This window comes from Columba livia, chromosome 1 (assembly GCF_036013475.1).
Source record: "Columba livia isolate bColLiv1 breed racing homer chromosome 1, bColLiv1.pat.W.v2, whole genome shotgun sequence".
Taxonomy (NCBI): Eukaryota; Metazoa; Chordata; class Aves; order Columbiformes; family Columbidae; genus Columba; species Columba livia.
In genome coordinates, this window is record NC_088602.1 from 116,645,398 (window position 1) to 116,668,618 (window position 23,221).

General features: G+C 37.5%; 1 long non-coding RNA gene across 1 annotated transcript in view; it reads left to right on the plus strand.

Annotated features, from left to right (window-relative positions):
* The first annotated feature begins 8,351 nt into the window (after window positions 1–8,351).
* The window catches only part of LOC135580255 (uncharacterized), a 31,303-nt gene continuing 16,433 nt past the window's right edge, over window positions 8,352–23,221 (plus strand). The window contains exons 1-2 of the long non-coding RNA XR_010474743.1: window positions 8,352–8,698; window positions 14,723–14,836. This is a non-coding gene — a long non-coding RNA (uncharacterized LOC135580255). The remainder of the gene's footprint in view (window positions 8,699–14,722; window positions 14,837–23,221) is intronic.

The following is a 23,221-nucleotide window of genomic DNA, read 5'->3' on the forward strand; positions in this document are numbered from 1 at the left end:
CAGGTAAGAAATTGTTTCATATCTAATTAGATGCAAAGTCCAGTTGAAATGTTTTCCATTTGTGTGGCATTCATAACACTCTTCCTTTTATGTATTCTCTAGAGCTTAAGAAAAAGTCTGATCATGCTGCAGCCTGTCTATCAGTAGAAGTTTTCATTCATGCAGTCTCCTTGATCTGAATGCCTGCTTGCACTGAACAAATGGAGGCAGGACACAGCCTGCCAAATTTATATTCTTTTAATTCTTCTGAATTTTAGTTACTGGAGGAGCTATTGATGTTCCAACATCAAGGCTCTAAGTGACATTTTAGACACATTGAGATGACAACCTCAAATGGTGCTCCAGAAGGACATGTCTCCTGTAGGTCCTGTGTTATACCAGCCAGCTTTGCAGGAAGTTTCAGATATCCTGCAGAAAGATGACATTAGATGCCTCAGTTAGGCAGCTGAATCATTCTCTTAGGGAAACAGCATTCCTAGAGTAAATGTTTAGGTGCATTCTAAGGCCAGAGGAATTACATACCTAGAAGAAGGCTGGTATTCCTGAAGCCCAGGGATGTATCCTTTCCAGACACCATTTCCCTCTGGAAGTCTTTAAAAGGTAATTATGTCCTCTCTTCACTGACAACCTGGAAAATTTAGCCATTTCTTTGGGAGGTTTGTTTAACTTTTTGCCTAAAATTTTTTGGGCAAATGAAAAATGTCATCCCTTAATATATTGTATATCCCCAGTATATGAGACCTTTTCCTCTGTATAATTTGATTAATGGTTTCCCATCAGGTTTAGGAACAGACAAACAGTCCTGCATGAACATACACATGCATGGATACTCACACAAAACTTAATTATAAAAGCTTAGCATTCTTTGGGGAAAAAGGTTAAGTTTATTACAGCTATGAAAGCTACCTTTTGAGCTTTAAAAATACATAACCTTTTACATACAAAGCAGGAGAAAACATCAACAAAACAGCAATCTTAAAGACCAGAAATGGAGTGCAGAGTGAGTGAACTGTATTTATTAAAATAAAATAATTTGTGTCCAAGCTGTTTGAAATGTTTGTTAAGAATTATAAAAAAGGAAAGGATAGTAGATATTTACTTTTGAGTTAATTATGTGTTATTTTGACAGGGAAAAAATAATTACTTCTGTTCTTTGATTCCAGCAAAATAAAACAACTGTCCCCATTTATTTCTGACATCATCAGAGCCACAACTAGTTTTATATAACTTTGTGTTTGTTTATAATTCCTGCCAAAAACACAGAAAAAGATTTAAGCCAAACTACAGCACCCAATTAAAATACATACACAATGGACCTTACTTGAACCCAGTTTGCATTTGGCCCATGTATAGCTATGCAGATGTCACTGCAATTCTTTTCAACTGGTAACCAAATGCTGTGCCTCTGTTCCTTAACACCTGAGAATCTGTTCCATGCTTGGACAAGCCACCCCTACTTAAATAATTAATCAAGCTGGGTAAAACTTGGGAAGTCCCATGGTGCTGTGGTGGCCATAGCAAGCCCTGTGTGAAGCCTGAATCATGCCATCCAAGAAAATTTCTGGGATCTCATACAGGACTCAGAGGATCACCGCCCTTATGTGAGTAGCTGTGAGAAAAGCAAACGCCATCGAGGGGCGTGTCAGGGAGTGGGGGGAAGAAGAAAGTCATGGAAGAAAGGGAGAAGGAGAAGAATATAAAGGTCTTCACCCTAAGGAACAGGCTGTGGACAGTTGTGGGCGTAGTGTTGACTGAAATGATGCTTCTAATTATCTCAAGTTTTTTAAAGTGATGCTGTTTTTTTTTGTAAATAAACAAAGCTGCAGCCACTGTTTCTCTCATCAGTGTTTTCCTCCTGACTGCAATGGCCAGAAAAATTTTGACTGAGCAAAAGGAGGAGACAGTAACAATATAAACTTTATACTTTTTACCCTTGATATCAACTCCATCGATATAGTTAAGAATTCATCATTTATTGTTAGGTACTACTAACGTTGTTTTTTCTTGAATCCCTTCTTAAATGGTATAGAAAACATACACAATTGCTTCTTCTGTAATGTAGCATGGAGGTGAGCACAGAAAAACTGAAGCAAGCTGTTTGAAACAGCTCTAGTGTTCTGTGAGGTATCATGTAAACTTTAAAAAAGGAGATGTTTAATCTCTAAACTTCGGAGAAAGCTTGGGTCTTTGGCACTTCCTTTTGTTTTCTCAGATGGCTTTCTATGACAGGGATGTGTTAACCTGCCAGTTACCAGTCTATCTACTCAGAAGAGTCTTAAGAAGCAGATTCTGAAAGAAATTGCATTTTCCATGGGAAAAATGCTGGTTTTTACATGCATTTTACCAGGTAATCAGCAGATGTAAATCTGTAAATTGCTAAAATTAATTTCCATCTGAAATTAAGTTTAATCAACTTATTGACAAATAGAGGTAGAGGGTGATCTACTAGAGTTAAAATTAGCTCAACATGCCATGACATAGAATCATAGAATCTTTTTGGTTAGAAAAGACCTTTAAGATCATTGAGTGCAAACATATGAAATACTTAGAAGTGATTTATGTATAAATACCACAAACAATGACATCAGTAGCAGTTGCTTTGGTAGATCATCCTTAAAAATTTTCAATTAGTTTCAGACAGACTTTACAAAGCCTTACATAAAAAAGAAGAAACAAGTCCTAGGAAACTGGTATATTGGAGGACAAAGGTCTATGAGCAAAGGAAATTAAGCATTGCCAAGATAAAAATAATAATTCTGAGCAAAGAGATATCAATAGGATGAGAAAAACATTGGCCAGTGAAGAGGTTTAGAATACATGAAGTGTATTAACTGGACACAGAAAGAAACAAATACTGCAAAAGTAAAAAGCACCATTACATATACATCTGCTGGCCAGCTGTACTGAGTAAATCTGGGCAACTGTTTTGGTGGGCTGATCTGCAGGACCTCACTGAAATTTTCATCTGACATCCACAGTATTGTTGTGGGTCTCCATAACAGCACTGTGCTCAAATAATAACCTCGTTATAGGACAACCAGCGTGTGCAAACAGGATATACAATGTATTTCTTACAAAGACCATTTTGAGTCAGACATTTCAGCCTTGAGCCTTAGCTGTGTTGTTGCAGTCAGTGTTAGGGAAGGGAGTAACTCTGTTTTCAGGGTGAGAACCCTCAGTGATGTATTTCCTGATTTTTCTTAATAGGTTCTATAGTTTTTCCTCTGATTTTATATTGGTATTAACTGTTTATAGAACTTTGACAGGGTGGGAAGAATAATTGCTTCTCCAAAGAAAAGGATGGAGGTTAGCAGAAAGGCTGAGAGCATAACAATGGCACATCTACACAGTGGACAGCCCAATAATGAGGTAGTTTTAGTGTTATGACCACACCATGCAGATTAGAGGACAATAAGGGGAATACTAAGTAAGTTCACTGATGACACAAACTTGGGAGGAGCTGTTGACACTCCTGCAGAGAGGCCCTGCAGAGGGATCTGGACAAATTGGAGAACTGGGCAATAACCAGCTGCATGAAGTTCAACAAGGGCAAGTGCTGGATTTTGCACCTGAGACATGGCAACCCTGGCTGTACATACAGCTGGAAAGAAGCTCTGCAGAGAGGATCTGGGATTTCTGGTTGATGGCAAGTTGAACATGAGCCAACAGTGTGCCCTGGCAGCCAACCATGTCCTGGAGTATATGAAGCACATCATTGCAGACCGGGTGTGGGAGGTGATTGTCCCACTCCACTCCACACTGGTGCAGCCTCAACTGGAGCACTGTGTGCACTTCTGAGTATAAAAAAGATATAAAACAACTAGAGAGTGTCCAGAAGAGGGCTACAAAGCTGGTGAAGGGTTTGGACAGCAAGCCGTACGAGGAGTGGCTAAAGTCACTTGGTTTGTTCAGCCTGGAGAAGAGGAGGCTAAGAGGAGACTTCATGGTGGTCTACAGCTTCCTCACAAGTGAAGGAGGAAGGGTAGACGCTGACATACTTCTCTTTGGTGAGCAATGACAGAACTTGAGGGAATGGCAGAAAGATGTGCCAGGGGAGGTTTAGGTTGGACAGCAGGAAAAGGTTCTTCACCCAGAGGGTGGTGGAGCACTGGAACAGGCTCCCCAGAGAGGTAGTCATGGCCCCTGTCCTGGTTTTGTTAAAAACAAGTTTATCTTTTAGTGAATTTGCCTGTCAGCTAAAACCTTCATATTAACTGCATTTTCCTGGAGAACCAGATACATGTTTTGGTAAACATAGCAATGGAATGCAAAGTTATTGATAAGCACGGATGGACATCTCGCTAGAGGGGCAATGAGAAACAGCTGACCAAGAAACTGACCAACTGTGTATAACATTCCATTCACGTGAATACTTCATATAAAAGTGGGAGATCACGAGGATCTCATCCCTTTTTTTCCCTTTTTCCCTTTTCCTTATGGCCGACATTAGGAGAGGACCTTGCTAGTTGTCCCTGCGAACTGAGGCCTAGTGACAGACTGAATCCAGCTCCGGTTGGCTGCAGAGTCCAATCCAGGACTTTGGGTGCTGGCTCTTCAGTTGCTGAGACTTTCAAGATTGGTTTTGTATATTTTGTATTATTTTCTCTATTCTTATTAGTAGCATTAGTAAAACATTGTTAATTTTTCCAACTCTCTTCTCTCTGTCCTTCTTTCCCTCCCGATCACCTGTCCTGAGTGGGAAGGGGGGAGAGGGAGGGGCAAAAGGGTGAAGTGGGGGGAGAGGAGGTTAACAATACATCTGCCACAATTTTATTGTCACACCACAATCAAAACCCTTGACAGCCCCAAACCTGGCAGTATTGAAGAAGAGATCAGGCACTGCCCACAGACACATTTTTATGAACTTTGGAGTTATCATATGCAGGGACAGGAGTTGGACGCAACGATCCTTGTGGGTCTCTTCCAACTCAGGACATTCTATGATTCTCTCATTCCAATAAAGCCATTTTGCAGTCCTATCAGCAGAGCTTGGTGCACCATATAGAGATCTAGGACAGCTGAATATCTACTAGTCTAGTCACAACAATAGCCCAAAGTCCTGATCACACATCAGAGTCTAGTGCACTCACCATTGACCTTGCTATACATGTGCTACAGAGTCTGTCCAGGAATCTTCCGCTTTGCATACTCTATGAAGAGTAAAACTGACTCAACCCCATCACACAAGATTCGCTGCACTCATGTCAGCTCAGATCAGGCACGTGCCCATTTTTCTGCTCTACAGACAGAACCAGAGAATCACCAGCTGCACGCTTTTGTGTGGGACAGTGTCATCATGAGGCTGTGCAGCCTCCCTCCTTCACAGTTCGGAGACTGGGACTGTACCAGTTACTGCCTGTGTCAGCTGTGGTCTTTACCTCTTACCATGACTTGATAAGCTCGGCAGCATGCCAGGGTGTCACAACCACATGGCCTCTAATCAAGGAATAAGTTCCTTTACAGCTATACACTATTTTTGCTGAGCAGCACAGACTTCAAAATGTTATCTATCTGCCTCTGCTGCTGGCCAGATGTCGGAAACAAACTGGGATGATTATCTCAGTGTGCTGATCTGTAGGACATCAGTGTGACTAAAACTGACACTCATGCATCCATAGAAAAAGTAGAAAACAACTGACCGAAAAAACTGTATAAGAAGTCCAAGGGAATCTACAGTGGAATCCTCTTTTACTTTGATTTAGTAATCCAAATTTAAAATATGCATATATATGTAAGGGTTTCAAAGAACCACTCCCTGCAAAATGGGCATCTGTGTGAATTAGCATTGTACTCTACATTGTGCAAAATTTTAAAATTGTTATTTCATCATTAAAATGGCAAATAATGAACTGGGAAAACTAAGAAATGTAAAATTTGGAAATCACATATATGAAAGCAAACAGAAACAAGACTTTTAAACAATACATTTTATTTTTAACTGGAGCCTTAAATAGTGTCACGAATTTGTGTACAGTTTGAAGCTCAAAAATACAAGAAACAAACACTGTGCTAGTACTATAATGCATACAATTTTTGGTGTGGAACACTGGAAAAACAAATCTGAAATTATGCAGTGGTATATGAGAAAGAATAGAGCTGAATTCATCAATAATATCATTCTGGAGGCTCATTTCTCCTGCCAAGGCTTTTAGTTTCTCTCACTAATATGTATGTCAGGTTCCTGAGTTTTCCCTATTCTTTCTGCTTATTTTGCTTAACTGTGTTGTTGCTCTTCTTCAGGGCCACCTGACCTCATTAACTACTGTTTTCTGTCTCATAAATCACTTGCAAGAAGAAGAGGGTGAACTGTCTCTGATCTAGTTATTGTTGGCAATCTTTCAGAAACAAAAACCATCTATCTTTATTTTCAGAAATGGCATCATTGCATTCAGCTACCTAAATCTCCACTTCCCTCCCCTCAAAGAAAACAAACATTGACAAGAACAAGAAATAAGAGATGAATTCCATTGAAAATTAAAATTGAATTCAAGTAGGGAATACCTATATGTGTACATATATATATATATATATATATATATATATATATATTTTTTTTTTTTTTTTTACAGGAGCAGCTATTTACTGGCTACCTTACACATAAAATTCTAGTTAGATGCCTACAAAAAATAACACAGGGGCTGATCTTTAGTCACACCACAATTAAGCTGATACTGATCTAAGGCTACAGTTCTACTTGTCTTACAGATCCTTATGCAGAACCTGTGCTCACCTGTCTTACAGTTGTGATTCAACAAGCTTTTAGGTTAAGGAAGATAGGAAATCACAGCTTATTTGACCTGAACAGCTGCTATTGTGGGTAAAGATTGCTTGGCTTAAACACTAAGCAGACATGATGATGAAGTCTGATCCAGCAGATGCTCTGGGGTAGTATTTGTTTGCCAAAACATGAACAAAGGTAAGACAATACAAACAGCGTTGTGAAGTATTGGAGTGTTTATTTGAACATGGGATTATCTAGACACTTTCAAGTAATGGTAAAATCAAGTCTAATTGCATCGAAGTAAAACTGGAGAGGGGTGGGGATGTGGTAGCAGAGATTTTTGGCAAAACAGAGGTCAGGTTTAATAAGACAGAGCTGCTGGAGTGCTCCTGTGTAACATCTCAGCAAAAAGCCAAGATTCAACCTATTCAGCTGTTACTAAAAAAGACAGTTCTTGTGGGCTCAGATGAAAATTGCTAACTGCTTTTCCCTTGTAGTAATACCATTCAATAGATGATTCCCAGGTTACTGGAGAGTCATTGTGCCCAGATGGCTTTTAAAGCAGGTGTGACAATGTGTGCTGTAATTTGTAGGAATAAGGTCAGACAAGATTACAGACAAGTCTACTGTCTGCCTCCACCAACACATAGGGTTGTGATGCCCCAGGGAATGGAAACAAACCCTAATAGTGTAGACACAGCAGCCAAAACATAAAAAATAAAGAAAAATATATATTTTTTTCTGCTATAGGTTTTGCTTTAGCTTAAAGAAAGGGTAAAAGCTATACTGGCAAAAAGGACATTTTACTGGTATAACTCCTGGGCTCCATTCCAACGTAGCTCCATTGGCAAAATATATCACTCAACTAACAGACTGATGTGAGCCAGTAAATATTCTAAGTCTAGACCGGTGCTTAGTATTCGATTCCAAATCCAATATGGGGAGATGTTATGTGTTCATATTAAAACCCTAATTGACTATGACTAAGTAATGATAATTATAAACTTAAGGTAGCTAGCCAGCATGAAAACCATACTTATTGTTGTGCATTCTGATATCATCTCAGTACAGCCAGGAAAAATGCCTGTGATATGTCTTCTTTGTGAAAGCTACTTGTAAATTAGTTTTTTTAAAAATGAACTGGAAGATGAAGGCTACTGAAATAGCCCCAAAACAAAAAAATCAGAACCTGATCAGCCTTTCTTGACCTGTCACTTAAGAAACACACAATAGGAATGCTGATGCATTGATTAACCATATGTGCAAAAGGTTAATGGTGGGATGAATAGACAGCAGATAATAAAGTTAGTTGTTTCATCACACGTCTCTGCAGAACAGGGACTTCTGCCAGCAGCTGAGAGTTTTGCCCTTCAAGCCTGTTTAACCTCATAGAGTGAAAATCTCTCCATGCTGTCTGAGCTTTACAGGTTTAAAATTACTGTGCTCCTCCAGATGTAACTTTCCCTTCTCCCCACTCAACAAAGGCAGATAGTGTAAGGACTGGATCACTCTTCCCTCTCATAAATTCCACAGAAAGAGACAAGGGAAAAGGAAAATTCCATGAGTTTCTTTTCTTCAAACTTTCTACAAATTTTTCTTTCCCTGTGGAATAACAGGAGATAAAGAATGGATCCAAAAAGAGAACCAAAACAGGTCAACAAGGTCCGTTTTCTTTAAGAAAGGAAAAAGACTAAGACATTTCCTAAAAACTGTTAACAGAGTTCAGAAAGATAATTTAACACTGCCATTTTAGTCCATGTTAGAGAAAGAGAGCCACAAACATGCACTTTAGAAAATGCGTGCACCAAAGGAAATCAGATATAATTTTGAAAACAGGGAAAATTTATTAAACAAAATATAATACTAAGAGGAGAAACTGCTGCCAGTGCTCTAAACAATTTACAACCGTATTTAGGCAAGGATTTGGAGGGAAAGTAGCCTATTCTGACATGGTGGTTAGAAGACAACTGTTAAAAGGTAAGACTGAGATAAGAGGTAAGACTGACATAAGGCTCAAAATATTTGTTCATCTTTTGCTTAAGGTATCTTGTTATCCTTCATAAAATGAGTTGCTATTGCCTTAAAACTAATTCAGAATTCTTTCAGTGTTACTATGCTTAATCTGGTAAATATTGTGCATATTTTCTAAACTCAAGATTGCTCAGCTGATAAAAGCAATATGTTGTACATATACAAGAGAAATATCAAATTCACTCAATTAAAATCTGATTATGAACACAGTTTTAACAGTGATTTAGATGTTAAAATGAGACAAAGATAAATTTTGGAGGCTACTTTAACATTTGCTCATGAAAAATACTGATACCATGGAGATTTTTAACTTTACTGACACAGGCATAATACTTTCAATAGCTGGAAATTGAAGCTAGACAAATAGCACTAGAATTTAGAATTCATGCCCCTAGCTAGCCAGGTAGTTGCACAGAGTAAAAGGCTTGACAAATAGCCTGGTACTGACCACTCAGATGCTTGTGCCTAGGACCTCACTTTGGGTTTAATAAATGTGCTAGTGGAGACAGATTAATAAGTTTTCATGTTTCAGTGTCTTCCTTTGAGAAACACAGGTGTCTGCATGGTTCTGGACATTTTTACATCATTTCCCACTCTACTTTTGAGCAATTTTGGTAAGTTAATTCTCAGGCTTCAGAGCATCAGATGATTACTTGCAAACATCATGAAGAATTTTTTTATCTCAATTTGATAACATCTATTTTAAAATTTATTTGGGTGATTATTTTTGTTTGCTGGTTTGTTTTCTCCTCTAAAATATTTGACATCACTCAAAGGTTACAGTTTTAAACGGATTAAAACAACAACAAACAACGAAACAACAAAAAAACCCCCCAAATGTTAAATAATATTAGTTATAGAACAAAATGATAATATGATCTAGGAATCCCTAAGTCTTGAGTCCATTAGTTCTTTATTTTATTACTCTGAAATAGGTGTTTCAAAATGTGAGATCTAATTTATAGAAAGGCTGTGACATCAAGTATTACGTACACCTGAGAAACAACAGCAAGAGCAATAACAGTATTTACAATAGAATAGAAACTGTATGGCAGCTATTAGATTGATTGATTTTTATCTTTTATCTTCCCACTACATTGTTTTGTGAAGTATTTCTACACTTTTTTTAAAAGAACATAAAAGCTATTTACAAAAAAAAATATATTCATCTTTGCTTTTGTAGGCATGTGTGCCTGTTTACATGTACAATATATAACGGTAGGTATCTGTGGGAGAACTGTGGGAGAATACATATGATCTTTCTCTGCTGTGACACATTTACATCCTTTTCTGAGGCACAGTATGTTGTAGTACATGACTGTTCATGTCAGAGTCTGACTTGGCACTCCAAAGATGAAAACCCTTCATTTCTTTTCAGAAATACACATATATAGAGGGCTAGAAATATTTTTTTTCCTTCAGTCAGGTAACAATGAGAACTCATCTTTCTAAAAAGATGGTTAAATCCATGTCTCATCCAGTCCTAAACCTTCTTTCTGAGGGTTTGCCTATGTCATACAGGAGCCAAAATGAACAGTAATATAACAGATAGGTCAAAGTAAATTGTTTCTATAGTAGCATCTGGAATATTTTCTCATTCTTCAGCTTGTATCAAAGTAAATAAAAGTATGAATCACAAATGAGGTAGTCACTTAAATCACTTTACTTTGTAGACAGTCCTAGGATTAATGGCAATGGATGATGCTGATACAGGTCCGATAGACAGGAGGCTGAGACAACAGCTAAGTTTGCCAGAAGACCTACCGAAGAGACCCTCTTGAAGTTCAACTGAAAGTGAACAAATGAAGCCATTCGCTAATATTCATCAGAGTCCAACAGACATGTCATATATTATATAACTGGTTTTGATTTTACAGAAAATGTTCATTTGAAAGAGAAGGAACAGCATGGATTTGTCAACAAGTGAAATTGCAGTTTCCACCAGAAAACTGAGCAAAGAACCGAGCAACCAAGCACATGTTGAATGTACCCCTTTAATAGCTCCAGGAAAAAGAGGGCACAAATCCAACAAGTTTCGATGAATTAATTTGTATTCACAACACTGTTCTAGTTACAAGTGTTTGTCCCCTATTCATTTGGCATCATCTCTATTCTTCCTTCTTTTCAATGTGCATTTGTTTCTCTAATTCTTTGCACAGTGTCAGACTAGTGAGAACCAGACACTTGCAGTGCATTTGGATAATGTAACAGAAACCCTTCCCTTTGCCAATGTCAACAATACAAAATGCTGACAGCATAATGCTCTTGTTTTGCTCAAATAAGCAAGGTGCTCAGTCCATTTCTTGCCAGTCCCTGTCCTCCTTGGACTGAGAACAACACAGCTCATGCTTCTGGCCTGTACCGCAAGGCCTTCTAAAGCTCTTAAACAGAGCTGCAGCAAAACCAGGGCCTTGCCTATTTTAATTTCTCTCTCCATTCATTTTTCTTCTTGCATATTCAATCAAAACCAACCCTGCCTGCCACATGGTCTATTTTCACTATAGTATCTTCAAACAAATTTCAAATTGTGTATAGTAAAGTACGAAATATATACATATAGTACTTCTGCTTTATATAGTAAAGTAAACAGCAATGTCTGGTTTTCTTTTATTCCATTGGGAGAAGCTTGTTGAAAAAGGATATTTTTTAGAAAAACAGCTCTTAAATTTAAGTCATTCACAGGCCACTGTCTTTAGCTCAGCACTCTTTCCATTGACATTTTCTAGTAAACATAACTTTAATAATTGATACGTGATGGAAAGAAGGCCTAATAACTTGCTAAGACTCGAGTACTTTCACATGTTGACTGGTGGGTAATAAATATAAATCTGACAAGGAACAGGACTGATGACCGTCAGCAGGAAAGTTGAGAAGCAAGAAAACTGAAGACTTAAGGAGAGGGATAGTAGAAGAAAAGAAAAGCCAAGTTAGTCTTGTGACACACATCAGTTAAAGCAGAAGAAAAGGGGTCTCAGGAGAAACTGGAGTGAAACAAACTTTCCTGTGGAAATCTCATGATGGTGTGATCTTTTTAATAAGACACTCGGTACCCCTGTGGTGTAGGCATAGTTTAGTTGGGAAACTTCCGCACCAAATTTAGTAACATTACAGATGCTAAAAATTAGGCACAAGAGCTAACCATGAGTATTGTTCTTACATAGTGTAGACTTGATTGGCATTGTAGCACTAAGAATCATCCTGTGCAACACTTATGAGGCATTCAAAGGCATAGCCACTTGGGGTTGAAGAAGAAGAGAAAATAATATTGCTTTCAGAGACTGCAGTTCACTGTAGTTTGTGGTTATGGTTCGCTTCTTGCTATAAGATGAGGTCTAAAGAACCTTTTAAAGAAACAAAGTGGAAAAAAATAAGGAAAACGGCAGAAGTAAGACACCTGCTGTAAATAACTTCAAATTAATTAATACAGCAAAAGCTGAGATAATAATCAAGAGCAAACTACCCTATCTGACTTGTTAGATAATTGAGTGGATTACTTTTCATAAAGGATAAAAAGAGATTTTTAAGCTTGAAGAGCCTGGAAAGAGAAGTTTGACTGAAGCAGATGTCAGCAGAAAGATGACGCACTGGCAAACATCCACAGAAAGGTGGATACCGAACAGGAAAAACCATTTCTTTCTTCCAGCATGGAGATAACTGGAGGAGAGTGGCTGGGGACCCCTTCAGTTTCCTTTATGTAGGCCTGTTCTCTGCTCTTCATTCTCTTTTCTAATGGTATTATTCTTTGTACTTTAAATGCCCTGTACCTCTCAGGAAAAATAGGCTTTGTATTTTTTGCAGTTGCCTTTATTTTGAAAAGGAGAACAAATAAAGCTCCAGAAGGAATACACCCTGTACAGGTGCCAAAGCCAGATTAGCATTTGCTCACTCACGCAGCCTGAGGGAGACAACAAGGCTCCAGTGCACGCTGCATCTTCCAGCTGTGACCAAGGGGCAAACAGCTGCCTCCGCCTGCAAACTTCAGGACAGGGCTTTCTCCTTCCTGAAACATGCTGCTCTGCTGTAAATGGCTGGTTCAAAAAAGGAAACACAGAAAGCCACTGGAATTAAGAAACCGATGCTTTTGAAAAGTTGTGTTTTTCAAATAATTTTTACACGAAACTTTTATTGCTTTTTTCTGATGTTTTCCAGCAAAGCTGTGTTTTAAACAAATGTTTTACATTGTTTATCACTTACAGTAATGACATGTTGTGCAACAATTTTGTTTAAAAAATGGCTAAAAGGTCGTGAAAAGTCTTTCCACAGAAAATGAAAAGATTATTTGGCATCACTGACTAATTTTCTTTATTAGGGGTAAGTGCTAGCTGGATTTTTGTATTTTCACTCAGATTGTTTAACCACACAGGGCTTTTGCCCCTTTCACAGCAAAGCCAGAAGATACAACACTTTAACAAATGACCTGGGATTTATGGATTTCAGGATGATTATTGCACCCTGAGACAATTCCCAGTTCCTGGGAAAAACTCAGTGCTGTGGAAAGTTATCATGTTTTGTGTCTTGCATATGTATTTCTATCACTGCTTCACCGAAGAGAAATGTTGTAATGAAAATAGTGTCCCTTGAGTTCAGTCATCCAGTGATTCAGTATAGCCACATTTAGACCAAAGAATCAAGGAAAAATTTATACAAGTTTGGTATTCAGAAGTTCCTCGTTCTATGGACAGGAAACAGGAATTTAGTACTGCCTGGAGCTGCAGCATGGTCTAATAGGTCTCTGTTCTGGATTCCGGCCCCAGGAAAAATGGAGGTGGCCTATGTTCTGCAAAGTATATTTATGGCCATCAAGCCAAGATACAAAGAAATTTCTCATTCATCAAAAACACAAATTATACCTATTAGTCTATATTCTGCTGTCTCTACAAATGGATGGCTACAAGAAGTTATTATCACTATTTAATGGAAAAAAAAAAAAAAAAAAAAGGAGCTGTTTTTCATTAGAACTCTGAAAGACATTTTTACTTCTTTTGACCACACTGATTTCTAAGCTAACCTAGGGCCATCTAGGAAGCTGTGGAAAATATTCTATCCCCCTGAAAAAGAAACATGTTTTTTTTTTCCAATCCCTTGTTACTGGCACACACCATAGTGTGCTCTCTGGAACATTCAGGTTTAGAACGTTATGATTCACTTAGCCCCAGAAGTTTTATGTGTACTGTGATGTGTTACAACATTTTGCAATGAGGAATTTCCACCAGGGCTGCAACCTTTCCAACATCTCTCCCTCAAGAGTCCAAATGACCTGTAGGCCTCGCATTACATGTCAGACAGCTCCTACAAACATTTTGTCTTCTCTTATTTCAGCACAACTTCTGTCAATTTATGTAGTAAGTAGAAGTAACGTGTAATTTTAAGCTTCTATAACTCTCACTAACCAATAAAACTATGTAATTTGGATATTACAAAAGCATTTATCACATTCCATATTAGCAATCCCCATAAGGTTACTCTTCCCTAGATGCCAGAAAGAAAGATGAATTACATGGTCATTTGTTTCCATGTAAATTTTACTTATTGTAGGGTTAGAATCACAAGACTGACCCCCAATAAACCCCTCTCATTACAGTGGTTGTAAGATAAATCCTAACTGTGTATCAAGAGATGCAGAAAATATGTGCTCACTGCAAGTAACAACAGGAAGGCTGACTTGATCCCTCATAAGGTCAAAATCCACTTCAAGCAAAGACAATTTTGCTTAAAATACCAGAAGACAAAATATGGCTGAGATGAGATTTATATGTAATAACTGAGCCTCGAGCTGTCATTTCAAAACAAATGCATCATTTTCCCCTCATCAAAGAGCAAAAACTTTTCCCAAATTTTAAAACTACATGGGTGTGGGCAGAATTGACAGATAAAATTGGCTCTTTACCTGCTTCTGTTTAGCATATGAATCTGTGGCGTAACTTCAAATGCTACATTTATGTAAATTTATATATATAATTTATTAACCAGCAGGGATGGATGGATGGAGTAAAACTCAGGATCTGGAGTTATACAACCTGTGCCTAAAGTGATCCTAATGTGAGGAGTTGATGCTGCAAAGGAAAGTCCCTTCTGCTGCATCAGGTTAGTCAGCTTTCTTTTATTTATCACAAATATTAAGTTTCTGTTTGTTATTTAACTTTTATGAGCCTAGAGGAAGAGGTAAATTGCCTAAAAGGGATTCAGTTTGATATCCTTGCCAGCTTTCATTTTGTTTGTAAATCCCACAGACATCTTTTCCACTACCAGACTACTGTCTGGGGAACACAAAGGGTCTCAGTTTGTTGATGTTGCTTTACAAATGTTTCCTGCTATTTTTTTTCTGACTGTTTTGTATGTGGGCTATAATGTTGAAATGATGAGGATAAATGTCCTAGGTCAAGTCCTTTTTAATGAAACCCCATCTGTTCCAAGTATTACACTAGGATGAATGAGGATCTTTATTTTTACACTTGGAAAATCACAATAGTACAGTTTAAAGTATTTCTTTCAAGTCAGTATATTAAAAGCCTCTGTCTAGTGAGTCTACTTTTTATTTGTTATTAGTTTTATCTGCCAAGCAGATTTATTTTTTTTTAAATATCAGCTGAACAGTTTCTGTCAACTATTTAATTGGATTCTAAAAGTTATGTAAATTAAACTAATTGACAAACATGGACTTAAACTTTTTATGTAAAATCATAATTTATTGCAAAAAAATTAAATCTTGAATTAAGACAAGCAACATAGTTCTAGTGAAAGCGATGGAAACATGGTGACCTACGAGACTTTGGGGAATCCTGCTTCAGGACTTTGTTGTAAACCTTTCTGAAAATATATTTCTCTGGTTTTCTCCTCCACATCCTGGACTATTCAGAGACTTTTAGCTTCCCATTTCCTGAGCCATTCTTCATTCTCTCTTCTGTCTGGTGAAAGGAGAAATATCCTTTCTGTTATTTCCATTCTCAAAATAAATAGACATCTAACAGTTTTCTGATTCCACCCCCAAAAAACCCACTTGCAGCTGGTAGCCTCATTTCTTCTGTATTTTTTCTATCTTTTTGTTTTTTTCTTTTTCTTTTTGCTATTATTAAAATGACCTAACTGCTTGGCTTTTCTCTCTTCAATTAAAGAATATATATCTTTTTTCTCCTCCTACTTTAATCCAGACAATAGTTAGCAGCACAAAAGCACTCCTCAGCAATTGTGCTTTGGCTTATTTCTAGTTGCTGAAGATTATCATGTAATTTCTTTCTCTGTGTTGCCTTTTTGATCTTTTATGACCAGTATCAACACTGTTGCACTTTCTTGTTTATTTTTAGCAATGAACAGACTTTATCTCAATTTAGCAATGAACAGACTTTATCTCAAAGCTAGATTTCTAAAACAGGCTATTAATCTATATTCCGTCTATTCCGTACTTCTCCACACCCATTTAATGTTAACTTTTCTTAACAACTATGGAAGGCACGAATCATCTTCCAAAATGTTCCTATTTCTCACATGGCTGTAAAAAAAGCCCATGTTTTTGATAATTCCCATCCAAATTAAGCTGAAATTACATCCATCAGCAAGAGAGCATTCCTGACTGCCTGGACCTGAGCCACCCTGCAGATCACCACAGAACAGACCACATGGAAGCAATGCCTAGTTAGTGCTAGCAAGAAAATAACATCTCCTCCTTTACACCACCATATCTGTGAAAGCAGCTGTTATCATATGTGATAGTAGAACCTTTGGGAATTGGCCAGGCCCAACCAGAACAGGGCTCTAAATTTTTGTCTGTGCAAAGACAGACATCCTACAATGTGAAAAGTTTCAACAAATTGATAAGCACAATGCAGAGGCTTCCTTTTGTGCAAGGACAGCTTGAAGAACATGAAGGTTCTTGAATTGTTACTTGCATGCCATCCAAGGAGACTTGCAGGCTGTTCCAAAAAGATGGACCCAACATGTCACAGTAACACAAAAATTTACAAATGGTTTGATGAGTTATCAGGTTTTAGTAACCTTTTTATAAATGCTCTATATTTCCCTTCACCTGCTGTACAGACTGTAAGAGATTCATTCATGGGTGATTTGTGGTTGCAGGCATATAGTGATTTCAAATTGGGTCCATCTTTTTGAAACACCCTGTGCTGTACTCAGGAGGAGAGCTGTTTGTGAGGTTGCTATTTTTTCCTTTATATAAAATACTTGGATGCAAAACTACTAGAAATATTTATACAATTCGTTACAGTGTGAACACTGCAATGTGATTTGAAGTCCAGCTAAATGATTGTAAACATAGAGTAACAATAAACAGCAGCACACAGAACCAGAGAGAGATGTTTAATAACTATACATCTGTTCATGTTTATCTTCTGCCTTTATGATCCCCAAAAGGAAGCAAACAGCACACAGATGATGGTAATTTGCCCTAACTGGCACATGCAGAGGAATGATACAAAGGTGTACAAACAGAACAGAAACACAGGCAGAAGACAATCACATGGGATCCAGTTTGAAAAGATATAATTCTGGAATGAGAGGAAGGAGGTTATAATACAAAATGTGAGTATCCTCAATGGGAGGAAGAAATGTAGTGGATGGTAAAGCTAGGAAAAATCAATGAGCTCCAGGATGGACTACTGAAATTTACAGTGTATTTTTTAGCTGATTCACAGAGAAATGGGCAATTAAGACAAAAGAGCTCTTTCTGTCAGTCTCAACTGTTTTTTATCTTGTAGTTTTGAGGAAAGACTAGTGAAGAATTAAAAAGGCACATAAAGTTCAGAAGATAGTGGGAAGAACTTTTCCGACAAAAGATAATTTTGAAACTCTCCTTCTCCTTTCCTACTTGATAGGTGCTGGTTAGTGAAGACATTTACCATTCTTAGTCTTCTGAAGTACAAAAGGAATTACGCTTTTTTACAGCTTCTTCCTTTGTCTCTCAATTACAATGCTGCAGTGTCAGAAAATCTCTCCTAAAGTCCACTTTTATTTAGTGCTACTTTTTTCTGATGAGCACTGAAGTTTGCTGGCAATCTACCTATGTTACCGACACACAGCTTTTTTTATAGTCTCAATATATTTTTCCATAAATAGCAACCGCATATAGTATTGACTGTTATGCAGCTTTATGCACTTTGTTGCCTCTAAAAATCTGTATTTTTTTAAGGTTTTGTAGTTTTTTCACAGGTCTAAGTTGCCCTGTGGTGGTAACCATATAAATAATTTTCCTATAGGTCCTTTCTAAAAGTTGTTTAAAACGGAAAAAAAAATTACATGTTACAAACTTAAACCTTTAAAGAACTCCATTCCTTCTCTTTCAAAAACACTTGCATCTGAAAACAAAAAAGTATGTTTTGGGAAAAATACAGGGCTTGCAAAACTAGTAGAAGAAAGTACCAGAGAAGCTGGCAGGAAATTGTGATCAAATAATTCAAGTCCATAATGACAAGATAAATGAGTGGTAGCATTTTCTACATTGCTATTAGGAAAAAACAAACAAGCAAGCAAATGAAAAACCACCTAAGGCTATCAAAGCTACATAATCTCTGTCACCTCCAAACTTGGCATCTTGTTTCTCCAAGGCTAAATTACCTTCTGGTATGAAATGGCTTGTATCCACAAGATACAATTTGAACTGTCGAAGCCTGACCCTGCTTTTCATAGTCCCAAAGGAGTCCTTTCACTTTATATAGGAACAAATTAACTCAATGGAAGAGGACTGGTCTCTTGTCTTGGAAGATTTGTGTTTGTCTCTGTGATTTTTGTGTGGCTTTATTATTTCTTGTGTTTATGGCAGGTACTCTCTGATTCAACCATACACACCTAAGCAAGTCTGCTACACTCACCCTCCACTGACACGTTCAAAGTAAGATGCAGTTGGGAACAAAATGCTGCTAGAAGGTGGCTGGGCTCTCAGATGCAATTGCTTGTGCCCACCTCCTTTTATCTAGTGCCAAGGAAAACAAGTAAAGTATGTGTAATATCCTCACCTCTGCAGGCACTGCTAAGTGCTTTTCTTCCACTGCCTTTCAGGGTACAGGCAGCAGTAGTCAGCCACTTGTTTAAATGAGCTTGTTTTCTGCTGCACTGGAACAGAACGAAGATGAGCTCTTAGCATTGGTTTATCTGAGGGGCACTAACAGCTGAGTCCCAGGTTCAGGCATTGCAATTTCTGTGTAGCTTTGCCCACACTGCATGGAGAAGAGATTTCAAGCTCCTCACCCATTCAGATGAAGGGAGAAGTAACAGGAGAACAAGGGTCATTTACTGGTCATCAGATAAAGGTTCAAGATAGGACTTGATCAGCAGTGTCTTCATGAGTATGTATGTGTATAGGTATGTAGGCAATATATATAGCCTTTTGTGAGTAATAAGCAAATTATCATTCAGTCTTTCATCATTTATTGGTCAAAGCATTGTAATTGTGCTTGCACAACATCCCTTTAAAACATCTTCCTCTCTCCTGTTGTCAGTTTAGGTTTACTCAGGTGTATGAATATATAGAGAAACAAATATATAGAGAAACAAGATCTGACAGCTACCTGATACTATCCTGCAATTTGTGTCTCTCTTTCTTTCTTTCTTTCTTTCTTTCTTTCTTTCTTTCTTTCTTTCTTTCTTTCTTTCTTTCTTTCTTTCTTTCTTTCTTTCTTTCTTTCTTTCTTTCTTTCTTTCTTTCTTTCTTTCTTTCTTTCTTTCTTTCTTTCTTTCTTTCTTTCTTTCTTTCTTCTCTCTCTCTCTCATTCTCTCTTTCTCTCTTTCTCTCTTTCCTTCTCTCTTTCTTTCCCTCTTTCTCTGTTTCTCTCTTTCTTTTCTTGCTTGTTTGCTTACTTGCTTGCTTTCTGAAGTACACCATGCTGACTAGCTGACATGACCTTTAAATGATCCTTCAGCACATCCTTCTCTGCTCCTTCTGGCTTAGTTCAGAGCTGGATACTTTAGGCTCCAGTACCCTTAAGCTGTGGCTGGATCAAGCTCAGTAGTGTTCTTATATCAACACAAGGACAATGGCACTCAGTGACAGTGTACATCCAGCTTGAGTAACTTGACATTTCAACCTCTTGCCTTATACATTCAGCATCCCCCCAGTGGTAATTTGTCTGCTGTATCTCTTTATGATAGTGTGTCACCTAAAATTTACCCATTAAAATTATTTCTATGTGAACAACACTTCTTTAAAACATAACACTCAATGCAACTTCCAGGGACAAAGTGACTGTACCAAGTATGGAATACAGTTTCAGATGGAAAATAAGTCCAGGATTAAAAAAAAAAAAAAAAAGTAATTTGTTTCTTTTTCCACATACTTCATGTTTTTCTTACTTCACATCACCACTGCCATAAAGAAAAAGAAGTCCTTAAAAAGCATACATGGTTATGTGTCATTAGGAAGATTACTTGAGTCACTTCAAAAATATGTTTCAAATGGCCAGTACCCTCCATCCAATAGAAGTGTTCACGTTCTTTTGCTGCTTTTGTTTTGGTTTATTGTGGCCAGCTTCCTTTCTCTGGAAACATTTACATGCTGTACGTTTCCAGATACCTGATCTAAAACCTGGTAACTGATTACTACCAGTTTACTGGTGACTACTGCACTGAAATTTCAGATTTTAAAATTGCCACAGTGTTAACCTAATTGTACTTATTGTTATTTTTAATGTAAGAAGATTAAGCAATTACAAAGTCACTGGGCTGTATCTTTGTACATTACCCTGATAGATTTAGAGCAAAAAGGTATGTGTTTGGTGATACTGATAAAGGCATGTTTAAATAAAGTTTAGCAAGAACTGGTCTTCCATAACTTACTACATTTTCTGGCAAAATAGCTCTTCCTCATCAGCGGAAGGTATATCAACATAAATCTTCTGTCAATTAATTATTTATAAAATACTAAATCTGAGCAATATATTTTCAACAAGGTACACATGGCAACTACCCAAAAAAATCCTTCTTCTTAGACATATTCAGGTGACAGACAGCTTGGAAGCACTACTTCAGCTCAGTATCAAAAGCTCGGCTTATTGTGGTAAATCACAAATAATAATAGTCATGAAGAAACATTATAAAGGAGGCTATGGAATAACAGACAAATTAGGATACCATATTCTCCTCCTTTCTTTGCCCTTTTTCTAACCTTGCAGCAGAATTTAATACAACTAAGATGTTTTCTATGATTAGTGCTGTTTGTTTCATGCAGGACCAACTAATGATAGCTGAAAAGTCTCATCAGAACAACTACAGTTAGAGCAATGGCTTGTGACACACAGACCCAACACGTTCCCTGAGACAGCATACTGCAGTGATCAGGGCAGGGAAAGAATAAGTTGTATGTGTGAAAAAGAAAATCCTATTCTACAGGATTAATTATTATACTCCTAGAGATATATTTGGCAAAATTCCTTCCTATGCTTGTGAATAACATAGTTTGCTTATGAAGTACTCTGCTACCTATCTGGATGAATGCAAGTACATAATAAGACTATTATTGTGCGTCTAAGAAAAGATATGCCTTGTGCTTGTAGTTTCAGTTGGTGGTGAATACTTCCTGGAACATGTCATATCCAGGTTATGCCTGAAAACCATTTTCTGAATCAGTGAAAAGTATCAGACTGGAAAAATTAGATTTTATTTAACCGGCTAGCACTGACTTAATTCTTACTCACCAGGGGTCCAATTTGTCTTGATGCAACATCTATTTCCAGTAAAGAGACCATCAGAATTGCTGTTGCCAAGAAATTAGGACTGCACAGTACTGCATGAATTATTCTTTGGTTTACTTCACAAGGCTTATTGCAGTGTATCCTGCATTTTTTTTAATATTAGCTGTATACAACTATATGTTCTGAATTTATTTAAGACTCAGTGGACCAGATTCACTATTTTACAGACATTGTTTGAGCTAACTCAGTAAAGCAGACTTGCCATAAAACTAGTCATTTAACTAAGACATGTCTAAGAGTGGTTTCTATATATGGAATCATCAAAACCATTAAAGGCACACAGGTAAATCTAGACCAGCATTTGGCTACATTCAGGGCCAATTTCAAAGGCAAGTCAAACTTATTATTCATTCCAAGTCAATATGAATGGCATATAAAAAGGCAGGAGAAGGGAGCTTATTTTAACACAGTAAATTGTTCTGGATTTTATTTTTTTGGTTTGTTTGTTGGTTGGCTTGTTTTTTCCATGAAATGGCACCCACTGTGAAGCCACTGACAAAAATCATATTCATTTAAACAGGACCAGCACTTCCCACCAGATCGGCTTCTGTATTTTCACACTGGCTAAATTAATGGGTACCTGATTTGGAATGGCACAAGTGGATGCAACCACACACGTTTCTTCCATGCAGAAGGCAGGCAACAGTGAAGTGTGTGAAAATGGAACATTATGGAAGTGTGGATCTTTCTAGCTTTCACCCCACCCCTTGCGCAAGTTGAATTTCAACAACCCAGAAGCTCTATGCAGAGAAACTGGACTAGATGTTTTCTAAATGATTCTGTGACGTTTGCTCATAGAAAATGACAAAGGGTTTGCTTAGTGTAAAGGAAAGGAGTTTTGGAGTCAAAGAGAATACTTACTTTGCTCACTGAAGAAAGGTTTTCCCTATTACAAAGTTTCTATTACTGTCTGTTACAGTGCAAAATATTACAGATAACAGCAGTGGATGTCATTCAAAGTGAAGCTTATTCTAACCTTCTGACTGAACCTCCATGTTCAATGGAGGTAAAAATGAAATCTGGGTTTTACAAATAAAGCCCTAAGACCAAACTGCTCCTAGAAATGTCAAGGGAAGCCAGAACAGGCATCTGTGTGTGCCATCTTTTTTTTTACTAATACAGGAGAAAACTGAGTGCATCGCCATGTAGTAAAATTCACAGTGAAGAAAAAAAAAAAAGCACATGTTTATGTGAACATATCTCATTTGAAGAACTTGCTGGGAAAGTTTTTATTATTTGCAGACAGAATGAAGATTCCCTTATGTGGAAGACTTTGACTTATCTTCTAAGACTGGTGCCTTCTTTTTGCTATTGTTCTATTTAGGTTTTAATTCTCCTCAACCTGATGTTCTCCAAGTTGGTCAAGAAAAATATGTTGTACAAACTATTTTAGGTAGACATTCAACAGTTCTGATCAGGCAATGATTCTAACAAATGTTTTTCAGATTGTCAATGAACTATTCATAGTCTTGTTCTTGTTTTCCGCTCTTTGTATCTCACTATGTGAGACATTGTTCATATTGCCTGAAATGCTGTCCACAGATGTGGTTTCAACACTGTATCCAGCTCTTTCTTAACCCAAGAGATTTGTCATTCACAGGAAATGCATCCTAACATTTCAACCTTGAAAACAATGGGGAACCAAAAACGTATCCAAAGTACAGCTCTTTGAAGTAGAAGAAAATATACAGTAACATCTAACTACTTCTGAGAGCAGGAACAAAGGCGTTCATTTAAAACGCCTCTTCTCCTCTTCACAGTACGGGTAACATATGAG